Source organism: Rattus norvegicus, chromosome 1 (genome assembly GCF_036323735.1).
Source record: "Rattus norvegicus strain BN/NHsdMcwi chromosome 1, GRCr8, whole genome shotgun sequence".
NCBI classification, from domain to species: Eukaryota; Metazoa; Chordata; class Mammalia; order Rodentia; family Muridae; genus Rattus; species Rattus norvegicus.
Window position 1 is genome coordinate 181,725,782 of NC_086019.1, and position 14,696 is coordinate 181,740,477.

The 14,696-nt window shown below is 42.8% G+C and overlaps 1 pseudogene; it reads left to right on the forward strand.

Annotated features, from left to right (window-relative positions):
• The first annotated feature begins 368 nt into the window (after positions 1–368).
• On the forward strand, positions 369–1,444 carry Gapdh-ps109 (Glyceraldehyde-3-phosphate dehydrogenase, pseudogene 109; annotated as a pseudogene).
• Positions 1,445–14,696: the final 13,252 nt, after the last annotated feature.

Consider the following 14,696-nt stretch of genomic DNA (forward strand, 5'->3'; position numbering starts at 1 on the left):
ATTTCTGAGGAAAAGAAGAACTGTCTTCCATTTGGTTAGGGCTTTGGAACTAAGTGGACCATTAACATTTAGTACAATAAAGCTATAGGGGTGGGGGATTGTTGTAGAGTTATTTCACTTATAATCATTATTATGTACATTTTATCATCATCATCATCATTAGTACTATCACCCTCAGCATCACCACCATCATCACCATCACCATCACCACCATCACCATCATTGCCACCACAACCATCATCATCATCATCAGAATCACCATTGTCTTAATTACTTTTCTATTGCTGTAATAAGGTGCCAAAACGAAGGTAGCTTATAGAAGAAAGAATTTATTTGAAGCTGATGGTTTCATATGCTCAAAGTTTTGGATGGTAGCTCTCTGCTCCTCCCTGTTCCAAAGACAGCCGCATCTTCTTGTGCAGTGCCAGCTTTATCCCATAGACAAGGTGGTGAAGGTCTGTGTGAACAGATTTGGCCGTATTGGGCATCTGGTTACCAGGGCTGCCTTCTCCTCTGCATCTGACAAGGTGGAGATTGTTGCCATCAACGACCCTTCATTGACCTCAACTACATGGTCCACATATTCCAGTATGACTCTACTCATGGCAAATTCAGTGACTCAGTCAAGGCTGAGAATGGGAAGCTCATCATCAACAGGAAGCCCATCACCATCTTCCAAGAGCGAGATCCCGCTAACATCAAATGGGGTGATGCTGGGGCTGAGTATGTCATGGAGTCTACTGGCATCTTCACCACGATGGAGAAGGCTGGGGCTCACTTGAAGGGTGGGGCCAAAAGGGTCATCATCTCTGCCCCTTCAGTCAATGTTGTGATGGGTGTGAACCATGAGAAATATGACAACTCACTCAAGATTGTCAGTCATGCATCCTGCACCACCAACTGCTTAGCCTCCCTGGCCAAGATCATCCATGACAACTTTGGCATCGTGGAAGGGCTCATGACCACAGTCCATGCCACCACTGCCACTCAGAAGACTGTGGATGGCCCCTCTGGAAAGCTGTGGTGTGATGGCTGTGGGGCAGCCCAGAGGATCATCCCTGCATCCACTGGTGCTGCCAAGGCCGTGGGCAAGGTCATCCCAGAGCTGAACAGGAAGCTCACTGGCATGGCCTTCTGTGTTCCTACCCCCAATGTGTCCATTGTGGATCTGACATGCTGCCTGGAGGAACCTGAAAATATGATGACATCAAGAAGGTGGTGAAGCAGGCATCTGAGGGCCCACTAAAGGGCATCCTGGGCTACACTGAGGACCAGGTTGTCTCCTGCTACTTCAACAGCAATTCCCACTCTTCCACCTTTTTTGCTGGACCTGGCATTGCTCTCAGTGACAACTTTGTTAAAGCTCATTTCCTGGTCTGACAGTGAATTCAGCTACAGCAACAGGGTGGTGGACTTCATGGACTACATGGCCTCCAAGGAGTAAGAAACCCTGGACCACCCACCCCAGCCCAGCAAGGATACTGAGAGCAAGAGAGAGGCCCTCAGTTGCTGAGGAGTCCCTGTCCCATCTGGGACCCAACACTGAGCATCCCCCTCACAATTTCCATCCCAGACCCTCATAATAACAGGAGGGGCCTAGGGAGTCCTCCCTACTCTCTTGAATACCATCAATAGTCTGCTGCACCCCGCCCCCATAAAAAAGTTCAGGATGGCCAGTAGAGGTAGCAAGTGGCAGGTAGCTGAAGCAGCAGTTGAAAGTTCACATCTAATCCACAGTCATGACACATAGAGAGAGCTAACTAGAATAGCATGGACCTTTGAAACCTCAAAGCCCATCCTCAGTGACACACCTCTTCCAACAAGGCCATACTTTGTTGGAATCCTTACCAAACAGTGTCATTAACTGGGGACCAAACACTTAAGCATAAGAGCATATGAACATAAAGACACCATTCACCTGCATGGGGTACTTATGGAACACCCCAGAGGGATGAGGGATGGAGATGGCTCCAGTTAAGGGACATCATCAGCTACCTACCTAACAAGTGCTCAGTCATCTCAAACTTCTCACCAGATTGGCCCTAATATGTAAGTGTAAACTCCCTGAACTCCTAAAGGGTGGAGGAGGAAGAGATACTTTGTACTCTGTTTTCAGAGATCAAATGGAGACAATGTGATGATACATTCTCCCAAACTTGAACTCTGATCCCTGCACCCCCAGGGCCTAAGCCAAAAGAGGGGAGAGTGAATATTGAAAGCTCAAGGAATGATGAATTCCAGTTCAGAGAGGAATGGCAGAAGTTCTGGGGCCTTCTGCTGCAGTCAACCATCCTTATCAATACTGAATGGGGCCAGCAAGATGGTTCAGCAGGAAAAGATACTCAGTGCCAAGCCCAGTGGCCCAAGTTCTGTCTCCAGAATCCACATAATAGAAGAGTCCCTCAAATTGCCCTCTGACTTCCACACAGACACCATGCACACACAATTCAGTGAGCACCTACTACACACTGAACTCTTTGGATAAAGGGAATGTGGAAGTGACTCTTGCAGTTCCCAAAGAGCGATATCCTTCTCCCCCAGGCCACTATACATTCCCTCTTTTTTTTTTTTAATTCCTCTCCTTTGGTCCTTCGAGTAGGCAAATCTCCTAATCATGACATTGATGGGCTTCACCTTCTCCAGTGTGGGGAATCTCCTGACCTCCCCTTTAAGCCACTGTTCATCATCAGTACCCTTGTGAGTTGCACTTTGTCCCTGGCTCAGGATTTCCAGTGACTAAATAGGAGCTGTGATGGGTACTTCCAATGTTATTTTGAAGATGAAATGGAGGTGCCATGTTAGGGGCGGGGCTTGGTACCTACTCCTTTCATTGTTCCCACTCTGTGCCTTAGACTTCCTTCTGGACCAGGAGCAGTTTAATTCACTTCTGTGTCTATGCGTCATATCACAGGGCCTGGCACATAGGCATGCTAGACAGAGGGAGGGGCTGGGGGAATGCTATCTTTAACTTCAAGATTTCCCAAAGCAATGCTAGAGACTGATACATACCAGAGCTTAATATGGAAAACACCATAAAAGAAACATTAAACTGAGTCTCAAGGAATCAAGGGAGAAAGGGCCATTGATGCTGGAGATGCTAGGAAATATTTCATAAAAGTAATGGCCGGAAGCAGAACCGTGGATATATTAAAGGACGTTAAGCAAGGAAATAAGATGGTTCCCAGGCATAAGGACCAGGGTCTCTCAGGGAGTGGGGGGTGAAACAATCAGAGGAAAGAAGAGATGTTCTTCATGTGGGAGAGGGTGAGGGGGGAAAATTGTGTGTGAAAACACATGACCATTTTGCCTTTGGTAAGTAGCATAGTGAAGAATCTGCACTTAAACAGGGAGTTAGTGATTTTGATACCCTGTGATTAGTAGCAACCAGAACCATGAGACGAATCTATTTCCTGCCTCAAGACAGAAGAGAATCTGTCAGTCTATGCCTCCCCTTGTTGATTATTTGATGTTCGCAAATTTGCCTTGCTTTGCTGTGAATAATATGTACACTAAGAAGCATTTTGGTTTCTGATTTCATTTCTTGGATTTATTAACATGCGTCCCCTCTGGGCCCCACTTGGATCCCAGAGACACAGAGCTTGTAGAGCCAGAGTCATTGGGTGTTTTCAATCCAGACTGACATTGCTAAGTGCTTAATATTGGCCAATGTGGTGCTAAACTCTTATAGTTATGATGATGGCAGGTGGTCCTCACAGCCCCCTGTGCAAAAAAAATGAAAGCCTAGGGAGCTGGTTAAGTTGCCCTCTAATGGAAAGGAAGGTGAGAGTCAGAGGTATGCACTGGGGGCTGGTGAGACCATGATAGGACTGACTGCTAAATGTGATGACTTAAGTCAATCCTCAGAATGTACTCCAGCACACAGACACACAAAAACTCTCTCTCTCTCTCTCTCTCTCTCTCTCTCTCTCACACACACACACACACACACACACACACACACACACACACACACGTAAAAATGTAATTTTTAAAAATTTAAAAGCAATAAGGCCTCAACCCTACACAAAGAAATACGGGCAACTGAGGAAAGCTGAGAGGTGATTCTCTCCAGGGAAGAGCACAACTGGTTTTCCAATAACAGCCACGCCCCAGGAGCAGACAGCATCTTTAAGTGTATACTAAACCTGAGCTATGTCCAGCACTTCCTGTATTAGTGAACGCAGCAGGGTGCAGGTGCTGCCACAGCCCACTTTGCAGGTGAAGAGACAAAGACATAAAAGGCTTTAACTAACTTGGCCACCTTCCTGCAGCAAGCAAGAGTTGGGGAATCTTAGAAAAAAGCAAGCCAAGTACCAAACACAGAGAAAGGGGCAGTAAAAAGATTCAAAGATGGGGATCCAAGCACAGCGGAAACAATCAGCACTGTTTTGCTAAAGACATCACACACTTTGGTCACAGACGTGGAGAAATCAAGTTGGTAGTGACAGGAAGTTTCACCCTGCTGGCTGGCTTTCACAGCTACACAGTTGCTTAGGGGAGGGGAAGGCATCAATAATCCTACCCAGTTATGAATCCTGCGAAATGCAATAATGGCCGGTCTGGCCAGATATGGCCATGGCTGTGACAGAAGCACAAAGGTTATGAGAGTAACCAATAGCTTTCTGTGTAAGGCCTTCTCCACGGGAGGAAACACGTGAATGGTATCACAAATCTGGCTAAGAACACAGGGTAGGGGAGCTCATGGGCCCCAGAGGTGAGCCTACTACTGGTATCTTGCTAAATGGACATAATATCAAACTGATTTTTGATGATTTATTACTTTTTATGTTCGTGTTTTGCCTTTATGTTACAGACAGCTGTGAACTGCCATGTGGGTACTAGGAATTGAACCTGTGTCCTTTGGAAGAACAGCCAGTGCTCTGAACCATTGAGCCATCTCTCCAGCCCCCAACCTGATACCTTTTATCTATTTATTGGCTATTTAATTTATTTACATTTCCTGGTTTCCCCTCTGGAAACCCACTCTCCCATCCCCCTACTTCTATGAGGGTGCTCCCCCACCCACCCACCCACTCCCCCTACCTCCCCCACCTGTCATTCCCCTACACTGGGGCATTGAGTCTTCCCAGGACCAAGGGTCTCTCCTCCCATTGGTGTCCAACAATGCCATCCTCTGTTTCATATGCGGCTGGATCCATGGGTCCCTCCACGTGTACTCTTTGGCTGGTGGTTTAGTTCCTGGAATCCCTAGAAAGTATCTGATTAGTTGATCTTGTTATTCTTCCAATGGGGTTGCAAACCTCTTCAGCTCCTTCAGTCCTTTCTCTAACTCCTCCTGTGGGGTTCCTGTGCTCAGTCTAATGGTTGCTGTGAGCATCCACCTCTGTATTTGTCATACTCTGGCAGAGCCTCTCAGAAGACAGCTATATCAGGCTCCTGTCAGCATGCACTTCTTGGCAGACACAACAGTGTCTGGGTTTGGTGTCTTTATATGGAATGGATCCCCAGGTGGGGCAGTCTCTGGATGGCCTTTCCTTCAGACTCTGCTCCACACTTCTCTCCATATTTTCTTTAGACAAGAGCAATTCTGGGTCAAAAATTTGGAAGTGAGTGGGTGAAACCATTGCCTAACCTCTGGATTAAGGTCTCTATAGGTTCTCCCTCCCCTTTGTTGAGCATTTCAGCTAATCTCATCGCCACTGGGTCCTGGGAACCTCTTGCTTTCCTGGCATCTGGGACTTTCTGGGTGGCTACCCACAGTTCCCCATCTCCCAGTGCTACACACCTCTCTTCAAATTCCCGACCATCTGTATATCATCTAGGTGTCCTCCCATACCTGGCCTGATCACCTTCCCCCCCCCTTCCTACCAAGTCCCTCCCACCTTCTACCTCCCTTGAGTATTTTTGTTCCCCCTTCTAAGAAGGACTGAAGCATCCACACTTTAGTCTTCCTTCTTGAGCTTCATGTGGTCTGTGGATTGTATCTTGGGTAATTCAAGCTTTTGGGCTAATATCCATTTATCAGTGAGTGCAAATCATGTGTGTTCTTGTGGGTTACCTCACTCAGGACGATATTTTATAGTTCCATCCATTTGCCTAAGAATTTCATGAAGTCATTGTTTTTACTAGCTGAATAGTACTCCATTGTGTAAATGTACCACATTTTCTGTATCCATTCCTCTGTTGAAAGACATCTGGGTTCTTTCCATCTTCTAGCTATTATAAATAAGGCTGCTATGAACATAGTGGAGCATGTGTCCTTGTTATTTGTTGGAACATCTTTTGGGTATATGCCAAGGAGTGGTATAGCTGGGTCCTCAGGTAGTACTATGTCCAATTTTCTGAGGAGCCACCAGACTTATTTCCACAGTGCTTGTACCAGCTTCCAATCCCACCAAAAACGAAGGAGTGTTCCTCCTTTCTCTGACATCCTCACCATCTTCTGCTGTCACCTGAGTTTTTGATCTTAGTCATTCTGGTGTGAGGTGGAATCTCAGGATTGTTTTGATTTGCATTTCCCTAATGACTAAGGATGTTGAATATTTCTTAGGTCCTTCTCAGCCATTTAATAATCTTCAGTTGAGAATTCTTTGATAAGCTCTGTACCCCATTTTTAATAAGGTTATTTGGTTCTCTGGAGTATAACTTCTTGAGTTCTTTGTATATATTGGATATTAGGCCTCTATCAGATGTAGGATTGGTAAAGATCTTTCCCCAATCTGTGGGTTTCTGTTTTGCCCTATTGACAGTGTCTTTTGCCTTACAGAAGCTTTGCAATTTTATGAGGTTCCATTTGTTGATTCTTGCTCTTAGAGCATAAGCCATTGGTGTTCTATTCAGAAAAATTTGCCCTGTGCCCATGTGTTCAGGATCTTATCCACTTTCTCTTCTATTAGATTCAGTATATCTGATTTTATGTGGAGATCTTTGACCCATTTGAACTTGAACTTTATACAAGGAGATAAGAATGGATCGATTTGCATTCTTCTACATGCTGCTGACCTCCAGTTGAACCAGCACCATTAGTTGAAAATGCTTTTTTCCCCCTGAATGGTTTTAGCTCCTTTGTCAAAGATCAAGTGACCATAGGTGTATGGGTTCATTTCTGGGTCTTCAATTCTATTCCATTGATCTACCTGCCTGTTTCTGTACGAATACCATACAGTTGTTTTTTTTTTTTTTTATCACAATTGCTCTGCAATACAGCTTGAGGTAAGGATTCCCCCAGAAGATCTTTTATTGTTGAGAATAGTCTTGGCTATCCTGTTTTTGTTTTTTTTTTTTTGTTTTTTTTTTTTTTGTTATTCCAAATGAATTTGCAAATTGCTCTTACTAACTCAATGAAGAATCAAGTTGGAATTTTAATGGGGATTGAATTGAATCTATAGATTGTTTTCAGCAGGATGGCCATTTTTACTATATTAATACTGCCAATCCATGAACATGGAGATCTTTCCATCTTCTGAGATCTTTTTTGATATCTATTCTTCAGAGACTTGAAGTTCTTGTCATACAGATCTTTCACTTGCTTGGTTAGAGTCATACTAAGGTATTTTATATTATTTGTGACTATTGTGAAGGGTGTTGCTTCCCTAATTTCTTTCTTAGCCTGTTTATCCTTTGAGTAGAGGAAGGCTACTTATTTGAGTTAATTTTATATCCAGCCACTTTGCTAAAGTTGTTTATCAGGTTTAGGAGTTCTCTGGTGGAACTTTTGGGGTCATTTAAGTATAATATTATATCATCTGCAAATAGTAATATTTTGACTTCTTCCCTTCCAATATGAATCCCTTTGACCTCCCTTTGCTGTCTGATTGCTCAGGCTAGGAATTCAAGTGCTATATTGAATAGGGAGAGAGAGAGAGTGGGCAGCCTTGTCTAGTCCCCGATTTTAGTGGGATTGTTTCAAGTCTCTCTCCATTTAGTTTGATGTTGGCTACTGGTTTGCTGTATATTGCTTTTACTATGTTTAGATATAGGCCTTGAATTCCTGATCTTTCCAAGACTTTTCCTATGAAGGGGTGTTGAATTTTGTTAAATACTTTCTCAGCATCTAATGAGATGACCATGTGGGGGTTTTTTCCCCTTTGAGTTTGTTTATATGGTGAATTATGTTGTTGAATTTCCATATCTTGAACCATCCCTGCATCCCTGGAATGAAGCCTACATGATCATGGTGAATGATTGTTTTGATGTGTTTTTTTTATTCGGTTTGAGAGAATTTCATTGAGTATTTTGGCATTGATATGCATACGGGAAATTGGTCTGAAGTTCTCTTTCTCTGCGGGGTCTTTGTGTGGTTTAGGTATAAGTATAATTGTGGCTTCATAGAATGAATTGGGTAGTGTTCCCTCTGTTTCTATTTTGTGTAGTAGTTTGAAGAGAATTGGTATTATATCTACTTTGAAGGTCTGATAGAATTCTGCACTAAACTCATCTGGTCCTAGGCTTTTTTTTTTTTTTTGGGAGATTTTAATGACTGCTTCTATTTCTTTAGGGGTTATGGGGCTGTTTTGATGGTTTATCTAATCCTGATTTAACTTTCCAAATTCCTCTATCATCATCATGAGATGTGGTTTTAAATCCAAATCTTACTTTTTCAGTGCATTGGGGTATCCAGGACTTGCTGTGGTGAGAGAACTAGGTTCTGATGATGCCAAGTGGCCTTGGTTTCTGTTGTTTAGGTTCTTGTGCTTGCCTCTTGCCATCTCGTTATCTCCAGTGTTGGTCTTGCTGTCTCTGACTAGAGCTGTCCCTCCTGTGAGCCTGTGATCTTAGGTGTGTCAGCACTCTGGGGAGACCAGCTCTCTCTGGGCAGAATTTGGGTGTGGAGAGCTGTGTCACAGGGTTAGCTCCTGGGTGCTGAGGGAAACAGGAAGGATCCTGTCCCTGGTTGCTTCAAGGTTCCTATGTCCTGTGGGTTTCTGGTGGGTCCTTTTGCCAGTTATTGGAGCAAAAGTGGTGGTTTCACCTGTGAACTTAGGAGTGACAACACTCCTGGGAAACCAGATCTCTATGGGAGGGATTTGGGTACAGAGAGCTGTGGCACAGCATTAGCTCCAGGACACAGATGAAGACCCCCTACTGATTTCTTAATTCCTCCTTCCCTACCCATGTTTACGTGCAGCTCTTGGACCTCATCAGAAAAGTTTCTTCTTGTGCTGGATGCTGGATTATCAATTAATATATAGACTCACAATTGGTCAAAGTGTGGAGAGTACGTGATTATGAAGTGCTCAGCCACAAAGGAGGCACCTGTATCAATCCCCTCCACTAGGCTCAGAGATCATCCTAGAGGAGGTAAAGAGAATGTAGAGATAAAGATGGAGAGAATCAGGGTGAAAGAGTGCCTTCTGAACATGATGGAAATGCTGCATTCATGACTCCTAGCAGCAGTGACTGACTATACAAGTTCAAGCCAGTCAATGTTCTAGCATGGAATGAGAAGGGGTCCATGAGCCCCTCATCCCTACCTGAGGAACTATGGACAGGTGATGACTTCTGGGGTGTGGGAGTCCATTTTCTTTAATGGTATGGTTCCTCATAAGTCAGCCATGCTCCAGACAACATTTGTGTTGGTTATTTATTAAATTAAAATAAGAGAAAACCCAGGGTTGGAAAATACAGAAATGACTGGGATCTACGAGACACGAAGGGGAGGAGTCAAGTATGGTAAACATGATCAAAGTACATTGTATGAGTGTATAAAACTCTTAAAAATCAATAAAAATGTGAAGACTAAAGTAATATTCTTCTCCTCTGGAAGGCAGTGCTCGGTGCAGCAGCCTCAAGCTGAGCTCTTCTTGGAAACATAAGCCAACTTTGGAGAAACAAACACTCACTGCTAATGATTTGGTGATGTCTCTCAGAATTACACATGCATGTACAGGTTGACTGACAATTCCACTTTAAAATATACCTTGCATATCTATAAAAGAGGATGCCTATATGCCATGCATGTAAGCACAAGGAGTTTGGCTGAACAAATAGTTAGGAACAGTCTGGGGATATAGCTCAGTGGTAGAGAAATTGCCTGGCATGTGTAAACTCCAGAGGTCAACTCCTGGGAACACACATACACACACACACACACACACACACACACACACACACACACACACACACACACACAGAGAGGGGGGGGTTGAAAACAATGAAATGAATACCCATAACAAGTGTTACAATCTATGTGGGTAGAAATAAGAGATGAGGACCCTCTCCACTTACAGAGAGAGGAGACAGATAGACAGAGGCAGAAAGATACGTGGATGGATGGATGGATGGATGGATGGATGGATGGATGGATGGATGTCTGAAATACCTCAGTGATTATGGAACAAAAATTCACATGAAGAGGCTGGAGACATGTCTCAATAGTTAAGAGGAATGGATCTCGACCCTCCTAATGCTGCAACCTTTTAATATAGTTCCTCATGTTGTGAGACCTCCAACCATAAAATTATTTTTGTTGCTTCTTCATAACTGTAATTTTTTTACTGTTGTGAATTGTAATGTAAAAGTCTGATATGCAGGATATCTGATATGCCCTGTGAAGGGGTCAGATCCACAAATTGCGAACTGCTGGTTAACAGCATGAACTGCTGTTGCAGAGGACCCAAGAATTCAGTCCTAGTACCCACACTGATCTACTTCCTATGCCCTGTAACTCCAGATCCGGGGGATGCAGTGCCCTCTTCTGCCTTCTAAAGTCATGCCTCTCATATGTACAGACTCAGCATACACACAATTATTTTTTAAATTTAAAACCACAGGTAACCGGCCCACAGCTCCCTGCTCCCAAACCCAGGGGGAGAAAGAGCTCATTGCCCAGACAGGTGGGCACTCCTGAGACTGCAGGGCAGGAGAGACCTCCAGTACTGCCCACCCTTGCCCACATCCCTGGTCCAAGAAGAAATTGTATAGGGCCTCTGGGAACAGGAAGATAGGGGCACTCAAGCGGCATGTCCCCTGTGTCCAGACACCACTTGGATCTGAAGAGACCTAGTCAAACAGCTCCCTGCACCCAAATCCCATGGGAGGGAGTGCTAAACCTTCAGAGGCGCAGACACGCCTGGGAAGCCAAAGGAGGCTACACTCTGCCCACATTTCTGACTCTAGAGGAAAACGCCTAGCTCCATCTGGGCCCCCTGTGTACAAGGACCTGAGAAAAGGCTGGGCAGGCGCTTCTGGTTGCTGCCCTCATGGAGAGCTGAAATACAGCCCCCAAGGAGCGACTTCAGGCCAGAGACGAGAGGTAAGACCAACTTTTATTCTCCAAGTGACCTGCCTGCTGGACTCAGGACACACACCCACAGGAACAGCTGAAGACCAGTAGACAGGAATGACTACACACCTGAAAGCAGAACACTCTGTTCCCATAACTGACTGAAAGAAAACAGGAAAACAGGTCTACAGCACTCCTGACACACAGGCCTATAGGACAGTCTAGCCACTGTCAGAAATAGCAGAACAAGGTAACACCAGAGACAACCTAATGGCCAGAGGCAAGCACAGGAACCCAAGCAACAGAAATCAAGACTACATGGCATCATTGGAGCCCAATTCTCCCACCAAAGCAAACACTGAATATCCAAACACACCAGAAAAGCAAGATCTAGATTTTAAATCACATTTGATCATGATGACGGAGGACTTCAAGAAAGACATAAAGAACTCCCTTAAACACAGGAAAACATAAATAAACAAGTAGACGCCTATGGAGAGGAATCACAAAAAATCCCTGAAAGAATTGCAGAAAACACAATCAAACAGGTGAAGGAATGAAATCAGAAGTAGAAGCAATAAAGAAAGCACAAAGGGAGACAGATATAGAAAACCAAAGGAAGAGACAAGGAGTTATAGATACAAGCATCACCAACAGAATACAAGAGATAGAAGACAGAATCTCAGGAGCAGAAGATTCCATAGAAATTATGGACACAACTGTTAAAAATGATGTAAAACGGAAAAAGCTACTGGCCCAAAACATACAGGAAATCCAGGACACAATGAGAAGATCAAACCTAAGGATAATAGGTATAGAAGAGAGTGAAGACTCCCAGTTCAAAGGACCAGTAATTATCTACAACAAAATCATAGAAGAAAACTTCCCTAGCCTAAAGGAAGAGATGCCCATGAACATCCAAGAAGCCTACAGAACTCCAAATAGATTGGACCAGAAAAGAAACACCTCCCGTCACATAATAGTCAAAACACCAAATGCACAAAACAAAGAAAGAATATTAAAAGCAGTAAGGGGAAAAGTTCAAGTAACATATAAAGGCAGACCTATCAGAATTACACCAGACTTCTCATCAGAGACTATGAAAGCCAGAAGATCCTGGACAGATGTCATACAAACCCTAATAGAACACAAATTCCAGCTCAGGTTACTGTATCCAGCAAAACTCTCAATTAACATAGATGGAGAAACCAAGATATTCCATGGCAAAACCAAATTTATACAATATCTTTCTACAAATCCAGCCCTACAAAGGATAATAAATGGTAAAGCCCAACATAAGGAGGCAAGCTATACCCTAGAAGAAGCAAGAAACTAATCATCTTGGCAACAAAACAAAGAGAAGAAAAGCACACAAACATAACCTCACATCCAAATATGAATATAACAGGAAGCAATAATCACTATTCCTTAATATCTCTCAACATCAATGGACTCAATTCCCCAATAAAAAGACACAGCTTAACAAACTGGATACACAATGAGGACCCACCATTCTGCTGCCTACAGGAAACACACCTCAGAGACAAAGACAGACACTACCTCAGAGTGAAAGTCTAGAAAACAACTTTCCAAGCAAATGGTCTGAAGAAGCAAGCTGGAGTAGCCATTCTAATATTGAATAAAATTGATTTTTAACCAAAAGTCATCAAAAAAGATAAGGAAGGACACTTCATATTCATCAAAGGAAAAATCCACAAAGATGAACTCTCAATCCTAAATATTTATGCTCCAAATACAAGGGCAGCTACATACATAAAAGAAACCTTACTAAAGCTCAAAGCACACATTGCACCTCACACAATAATAGTAGGAAATTTCAACACCCCACTCTCATCAATGGACAGATCATGGAAACAGAAATTGAATAGGAACATAGACAGACTAAGAGAAGTCATGAACCAAAAGGACTTACAGATATTTATAGAACATTCTATCCTAAAACAAAAGGATATACATTCTTCTCACCACCTCATGGTACTTTTTCCAAAATTAACCATATAATCAGTCATAAAACAGGCCTCAACAGATACAGAAAGATAGAAATAATCCCATGCATCCTATCAGACCACCATGGGCTAAAGCTGGTCTTCAATAACAATAAGGAAAGAACACACACACATACATGGAAGTTGAACAGTCCTCTACTCAATGATAACCTGGTCAAAGAAGAAATAAAGAAAGAAATTAAAGAATTCTTAGAATTTAGTGAAAATGAAGGTACAACATACCCAAACTTATGGAACACAATGAAAGCTGTGCTAAAAGGAAAACTCATAGTGCTGAGTGCCTGCAGAAAGAAACAGGAGAGAGCATATATCAGCAGCTTGACAGCATACCTAAAAGCTCTAGAACAAAAAGAAGCAAATATACCCAGGAGGAGAAGGAGGCAAGAAATAATCAAACTCAGAACTGAAATCAACCAAGTAGAAATAAAAAGGACTATACAAAGAATCAACAGAACCAAAAGCTGGTTCTTTGAGAAAATCAACAAGATAGATAAACCCTTAGCCAGACTAACCAGAGGACACAGAGAGTGTGTCCAAATTAACAAAATCAGAAGTGAAAAGGGAGACATAACTACAGATTCAGAGAAAACTCAAAAAATCATCAGCCCCTACTACAAAAGCCTTTATTCAAAAAAACTTGAAAATCTGCAGGAAATGGACAATTTCCTAGACAGATACCAGGTACCAAAGTTAAATCAGGACCAGATAAACTATTTAAACAACCCCATAACTCCTAAAGAAATAGAAGCAGTCATTAAAAGTCTCCCAACCGAAAAGAGAACAGGTCAAGATGGGTTCAGTGCAAAATTTTATCAGACCTTCCTAGAATACCTCATACCAATACCATCCAAACTATTCCACAAAATTGAAACAGATGGAGCGCTACCAAATTCCTTCTATGAAGTCACAATTACTTTTATACCTAAACCACACAAAGACCCAACAAAGAAAGAGAACTTCAGACCAATTTCGCTCATGAATATCCACGCAAAAATACTCAATAAAATTCTTGCAAACCGAATCTAAGAGCACATCAAAAGAATCATCCATTATGATCAAGTAGGGATCCAGGGATGATTTAATATATGGAAAACCATCAATATAATCTACTACATAAACAAACTAAAAGATAAAAACCACATGATCATTTCATTAGATGCTGAGAAAGCATTTGACAAAATCCAACACTCCTTCATGATAAAAGTCCTGGAAAGAACAGGAATTCAAGGCCCATACCTAAACATAGTAAAAGATGTATACAGCAAACTAGTAGTAGTAAACTAAATGGCGAGAAACTTGAAGCAATCCCACTAAGATCAGGAATTAGACAAGGCTGCCCACTCTCTCCCTACTTATTCAATTCAGTTCTTGAAGTTCTAGCCAGAGCAATCAGACAACAAAAGGAGATCAAAGGGATACAGATTGGAAAGGAAGAACTCAAAATATCACTATTTGCAGATGATATGATAGTATATTTAAGTGAT